We start from the raw sequence: 7,423 nt of genomic DNA, 5'->3' as shown, positions 1-7,423 counted from the left end.
TTAAAGTTGAATACTGAATGTGTTCTAAAGTAAATCTCATCTAAATAAATAAATGCATAAATGTGCGCCCCATATTCCTCATGAAAAAAATACATAATATTAATCTTTATGTATTATTATTTTTAGATTTGTTTTTTATTCTTTTAAATTCTAGATGCACTTTTCATTTCTCCTCTCTTTCTTTCCAACTACTAAATATAGATCTATCATTTTTAATATAGATCTGTCATTTTTAGTGTACATTATTGCAGTAAGTGGAATAAAGAGCAAATCTTTTGGCACATTTAAAATGTACAGGAAAGTCAGTTTTATCTGATGCGTTTTTTTCAATAGAAATATCTGAAAAAATTTATACGTCTTTTTAAATCTTAATCTTTCTAAATAAAAATTAGAATAATAAATTTGCAAATTAATTTGCTTTAATATATTTTTATTGCAAACATGAAGCATAGTGCTTAAGGTGCATCACTATGAAAACATCGATAGAATAAAAAGTAGATCGTATACAAAAAAATTAAAATATTTACACTACATATTTGATATAGCATTTAATCGATATGTGCAGTAATACGATAAAATCTAATTTTCTCTCGAATTTTTTCACGAAATTTAAACTGCTAAAAAAATATCAAATATTCAAATTGTTCAATAGTCTTGCGAAAGAAGCAGTTCTCGCTTTTCTAAAGAATCTTTAGAAAAAAAAGTACAAAAAATTCTAAAGGAAAAGAAAGGACAAAAAATTTTAAATCTCACATGGATATTTAATTTTATACTAATATTTTTATTGTAACACTTCATTTATAAAGATTTTATTTTATGAAACGTTTATACATAAAAGTACAATGATTATACGACTACTTTAATCTATTGTTTCATCTTCGCATGATTTTCGTTTATAAAATATTTGTGCTTCTGGATATTTTTCTCTGGAAGGTTTATGCAATGTGTGTATCTTAATCTGTTAACGTACAAGTATTAGAGTAACGGAATAAGCATATGTAATTTGATTAAAAATACGTTTCTTACATGAATTTTTAATTACATATTTTATCATACTACAAATAAAAAAATCATTCTTGCGCGACGTGATTCTAACAATTTACCGACATGCACAAAATAATGACTTTACCGGCAGTCGAAGTATCTAGACTACGTAATTCTGGCGTTTAACGCGAATGCAGATGGCGATACTAAACAGCAAGGAAAGATGGCCGCATGAGTGAAACGCGAGGCGCGAAATATTGCATTTCGTATATCGTTCTTTGCGAAAAAAATGTGTGAAAGTGTTGTACGTATTCGCGATTAACAGTTCGGTATTGATGAATACTAATCGACGCAAGTATAATTTGTCGTGCATTGGATATCTCTTCAAACTCTGTATATGAATCGTTTTCGAATCGTCCTGATCGCACGTTCCGATAACACAATGATCCAAAAAAAATCGTCGAATATATTTCGTATGATTAGAATGGTGCACAGTATCGAGTGACTTTTATTAATTTGAAGCGCGACATATTTTTGTTCGGACATTTATCGAAAAGAATGCACGTGCTTCTCCAAATTGAGATGAGGTAAGATTGCAAAATATCGAAGCTTCATGCAATGTATGTAACCTAAATCTGTTAACGTACAAGTATTCGAGTAACGGAATAAAAGATAAAGATTTTGAGATCATACAAGTTCGTACAATATATATGTATATATTAATATCAATCTTTATTATACATTTATATATTTATTTATTTATGAGTCTTCTTTTTCTTTTTCTCAACATCATATATTTATTTATTTATTTATTTATTTAGTTCGCTCTCAGTCTTTTAAAATGCAAAAGTAAATATTATAAGATTTGACTTTAGAAAAGCGCGATAAAACAATCGAATCATTCGTAATTCATATCATTAGCATAATATACTATGAATTTTCTACGTTATATATTGAATCGAAATTGCGCGAAAGAGGAAAAAAAGAACAAGCCTATGAATAGACATTTCCATCCTTTACTAAAAGAAAAAGAAATTAAAAATATATCTCAATTTTTTTTCTATTTCTTCGGGCAAATCTACATATACGACCAATATGATTAATTGATTCCATCTTTATATATTTATCATTATGCGCACTGGTTCGGCCGCCATGTTGGCACGTGACTGTTTCGTCACTGCTACGTCACTGCTACGTCAAACGCGTCATACGGCCGCCATGTTGGAGCGTGAATCGGAGTCATACGCAGTTACACGGATCGTACGTACGTCCGCATTTTTTGCATCTTTTAACCGTTTTTAAACGAATATCGCGAGTGAACGAGCGTCGAGAGTGTCGAAGGATGATCGCGCGACTTTTATAGTGTGTCGATGGAAACGCGCGACAGCGATTTTGGACGATATTCAGTGATGGCGTCATTGCGAAGATGGAGCGAAGTTGCGTCGCGTTATTCGCGCCCTTGATGATGATTATCGGATGCAAGCGAATATCAGGAGTGCCGAATAAAGTATCGCGCGTTCGCGTTGATGATATCGTATGGATTTGTGTGCATCAAGATCGGAATGGGACGTCCCGAGGCGAGCGAACTGTCCAAGGAGGAGCGGCCTGTGGAACAGCCGGTGAGTAGATTTGATTTATCATATTTGCGTGATAATTTGTACTCATTCGACGCTTATACAGCATCGCGATGTCCGGAATTACATTCGGACAAATCGGCATCATAATTCGATTTGATGCAATTCAAATAAAGTCGATCGTGTGAAGATGGTTGTGCTAGATCGATTTCAAATTTATTTTGTACGCGCGCGCAGTGCTGCAGAGCCTATCTCGTAGGGCTGCCAACTGTTAAACGATAAATTTGTTTGATCTAACCTAACCTAACCTAACCTAACCTCTCAGTGTCTTTGGATATCGAATGTAAATACAAGCGTATGCTGCCTGGATTGTATCATGCTTTCAAAAATAATATTTAATTATTTCATTAGTGTATTACATTTTATTACGTAGTATATTAATCGTATTAAATGTGCGACGTACAGTTTTACACATTTTAATGAGGAGCATATAATATAATTGGTTAGGATAGATTAAATTAAAACAAGCTGCTGTGATTCATTTAACGTAATAGGATTAATTTGACGAATGTGCAGCTATTGAAGTTACATGATATTTGTGGACACAATTTTAAAGTAATCATGAGTGTCTTATCTCATCTCGATTACATGAAATTAAAATATAAAATATTTATGTATTCCACATTAACGTTATTCATTACAAGTACTATATTACTACATTACAAGTACTTTTCTTATATCTCAATCATATTCAATCATTTATGTCATCGATGAAGCTTTTCATATATCGCAGACAATATGATACTGTATGTGGAATTTTACACAGGTAATACATGGCACAAAAATAATTTGCTCTCAAGTATTGTGTGCATTTCTCAAAAATAAATCAAATTAAATTATTTTCAGAATCCAAACATTGCTACATTGCCAGGATTGTATCTTATTATAACTGCGATATTATCATCTTTTAATATGTGTGCTCAGTATTACATACATAAAATATATAAATTTATTTGAAACGTACTGAAATCTTTATCTTATTTATAATATTCATGATATTATAAAAGAAAATTGCAACTCTAATGAAACAGAGCGGTGGAATAATTGGTTGATACTTATGCTGGTCTACAATATTTATCCTTTTTTCACCATTAGACTTTTCGTGCTTTTTTTATTATACAGATGTTATCTGTAAATAAAGTACTCGTAATGTTGTTTCTGTATCACTGTAAGTATACAAAAATGATAGCATTTGCATAATTATGTTATACTTATATATCGTAAGAAAGAGAAAATAAAATTAAAGTTGAATACTGAATGTGCTCTAAAGTAAATCTCATCTAAATAAATAAATGCATAAATGTGCGCTCCACATTCCTCATGAAAAAAAATACATAATATTAATCTTTATGTATTATTTTTAGATTTGTTTTTTATTCTTTTAAATTCTCTAGATGCACTTTTCATTTCTGCTCTCTTTCTTTCCAACTATTAAATATACTACTAATCTGTCATTTTTAATATAGATCTGTCATTTTTAATGTACATTATTGCAGTAAGTGGAATAAATAGCAAATCTTTTGGCACATTTAAAATGTACAGAAAAGTCAGTTTTATCTGATGCGTTTTTTTCAATAGAAATATGTAAAAAAATCTGAAAAAATTCATACGTCTTTTTAAATCTTATTCTTTCTAAATAAAAATTAGAATAATAAATGCAAAATAATTTGCTTTAATATCTTTTTATTGCAAATATATGAAGTAAAATGTTCAAGGTGCATCACTATGAAAACCGATAGAATAAAAAATAAATCGTGTACGAAAAAATTATAAAAAATAGATCGTATACAAAAAAATTAAAATATTTACACTACATATTTGATATAGCATTTAATCGATATGTGCAGTAATACGATAAAATCTAATTTTCTCTCGAATTTTTTCACGAAATTTAGACTACTAAAAAAACATCAAATATTCAAATTGTTCAATAGTCTTGCGAAAGAAGCAGTTCTCGCTTAAAGAATCTTTAGAAAAAAAAGTGCAAAAAATTCCAAAAAAAAAGGACAAAAAATTCCAAAGAAAAAAAAGGACAAAAAATTTTAAATCTCACATGGATATTTAATTTTATACTAATATTTCTAATGTAACACTTCATTTATAAAGATTTTATTTTGTGAAACGTTTATACATAAAAGTACAATGATTATACGGCTTCTTTATTCTATTGTTTCATCTTCGCGTGGTTTTCGTTTATAAAATGTTTGTGCCTCTGGATATTTTTCTGTCAGAAAATGCTGTTTTCCAAATTTCGCTAACAATTGTATTTTCGTTTCATCGGAGTTTCTCGTTCGTTCAAATCCAACATTCCAATTTTCTTTTGTAAGACGGAAGTTTAGTAAAGAATGGCAGTAATTTCTTCTTTTTCAACACCATTCTTTTATCCATTACATACTGCATAAAATCGAGAGACTTATTGGACGGTACTTCTGGTTTTCTGATTTGCGCTGGTGAAACAAGTACTATTGGATAATTCCCATTTTCTGATTTAACTTTGACTAAATGCTATCATTTTTCATCTGCAAATTGTTGATATTTCTGCAAATATTTCCATTATTTTGAGATTGATTTGTTTCATGATATATTGCAATAATTAAAGTATGATTACTGATATAATCTGCCATGAGACTACAGAGAAAGCCAGCTTTAATTCTTTATTTTGTTCAATATTTTTAATAATATAATAATTAAATTAAACTTCTATGAAAATATGCTTGAAATACTAAATAAAAAAGATTGTTTCTTATGTACAACCTTATAAAGTTTAAGTAAACAAAAAATCATTGTTAATAATACATATATAAATTGATAATTAAATAAAACAATTAATTAATTGATTGACACAATCAACGTTTTTTTAGCTTTATGTCTAACATATATATTTATATATATATATATATATATATATATATATATATATGTATATATATTTTTATAAATAAAAATGTTTCTTTCTAATATAAATTAAATAAAAAGTATAATATGCCTTTAAATACTTTATATTCACACCTATTGCAATAAACCAATACGGTTTAGAATGCTTTTACATTCCTCCTTGTACTTTGGCATACATATCCTTTATGCCAATTATCTCACAACATGCTTCTTTTATCGCATGGTGACAAACAAGCCCATTATCTTTCATAAATTTTCTTTACAAATATTTTTATATTCTCAAACTGTGTAAAGAAATCATGTAACACTGAAAAATACAAAGTGATATTAAAAGAGAAGAAATAAATTGTATATTATATAGTATTGACAAGTATTTTCTTACCAGTGTGTTCCTTATATGTAGGAATATTCATTAATCTTTGACCAGCCCTATTTTTAATCGTCTTTAGGGATGCTTTGGCTTTTGATAACGCAAATCCAGCCAATCCATTTCCATTCCCAATTACTATAAATGAATTGATTCTAGTCTTACGTGCTAAATTACTGGTCATACAAGTTATTATTTTGTTTTCCAAAATTCAGGTTTCAAAACTTTCAAATGTATCTGCAGAAAACAAAGATATTAATTATATAAGATTCTAATATTTAGAACTGAAACATCAAAAAAAAAAATTGAAAATAGACATCGTATCACATGATTTTTTGTATGTGTATGTAATTTAATCATTATAATCCAGTAATAGCATAAATATTAACCTTTTCCAATAAGATCTGATTCAATGCTTCTGCCATCCATTGTAACACTCCTCCAACCACATTCCAATGGCGATAATTTTATTTGCATTGGTTCTGGTCTGAACTTTGTGGTAATTTTCAGAAGTTTTTGCTTTCTTTCAAGATTTACAAGCAGTTTTAGCTTGTTGAAATTAATTCTTTTCCTCTAAACACAGAAGTGTTCAAGACCAGGAAATTGTATCGGAATTCTTCCCATGGCCAATAATTTTGCCTCCTTATTTAGGTTTCTCTTTTCACTACTCTTCTACCTCTGTCTTCCTGCTCATTACTGATACTTGTCACACCCTTTCATAATTCATCTTCAGGTCCTATAGAACAAAAGCACAGTGAAATACAAACTATTTTCTACCTGTAAATATAAACTATTATTAAAATGCTATATCCATAAAAGTTCTAACTTACTATTTGCAAAGAACATAGGAGTTTCTTCTACATTATTTAATAAAGTGACTATTTTTAATAAATGTGAATGACTGACAAGCAATAAATTAAACAATATTAAAAATAATATATAACCTGAAAAAATTTCACAATTTTATTTAGAATTAAATTGATAATTAATTTTTTAAATACATATTAATATGTTAATTACATATAATGATTTAGAGACAATGATATATTTCATTTGGCGTTACCATTGTTTACAAGATTGAACATTTTATCAATTATTTACAAACTCTACAAATATGTAGCATAACGACAAGACAATTTTTTTAAAATCTATAAACAACAACAAATTGTTTTAGTTTTTCACTGTTTTGTACATAGTCTGCTTTTCTAGGCGATTCTCTGAAAGCAATGCATCTATAAACAAAAAAAATAATAAACATGAACTAAACGTATTCAAATCTTTACGAAATGTTTTAATGGGTAACATAATTGTTCGGATGTTGTATCCATGCCCGTACATGAAATGTCGATAACATAAGTAACGCAAACGTTTGTTATATTTAAATAAATTTGTAATATAATAAGTTTTTGTTTTGATCTCTCTCTCTCTCTCTAATCTATTTATCTATCCTAATCTAGTCTATCTAATCTATCTTCTATCTATCAAGTAGTAAAATTGATTATTAAAATATATTACACCCGATATTATACAATATTATATTATA

At 28.5% G+C, this 7,423-nt stretch overlaps 1 pseudogene; it reads right to left on the bottom strand.

Moving 5' to 3' along the window:
• Positions 1-4,981: 4,981 nt before the first annotated feature.
• LOC112639135 lies at positions 4,982-6,726 on the bottom strand (annotated as a pseudogene).
• Positions 6,727-7,423: the final 697 nt, after the last annotated feature.

The sequence above is a fragment of the Camponotus floridanus genome, unplaced genomic scaffold (genome assembly GCF_003227725.1).
Source record: "Camponotus floridanus strain SB8 unplaced genomic scaffold, Cflo_v7.5 scaffold48, whole genome shotgun sequence".
Classification (NCBI taxonomy): Eukaryota; Metazoa; Arthropoda; class Insecta; order Hymenoptera; family Formicidae; genus Camponotus; species Camponotus floridanus.
The sequence above is the reverse complement of the archived record's forward strand: the minus strand, read 5'-3'. Positions and strand labels throughout refer to the sequence as shown.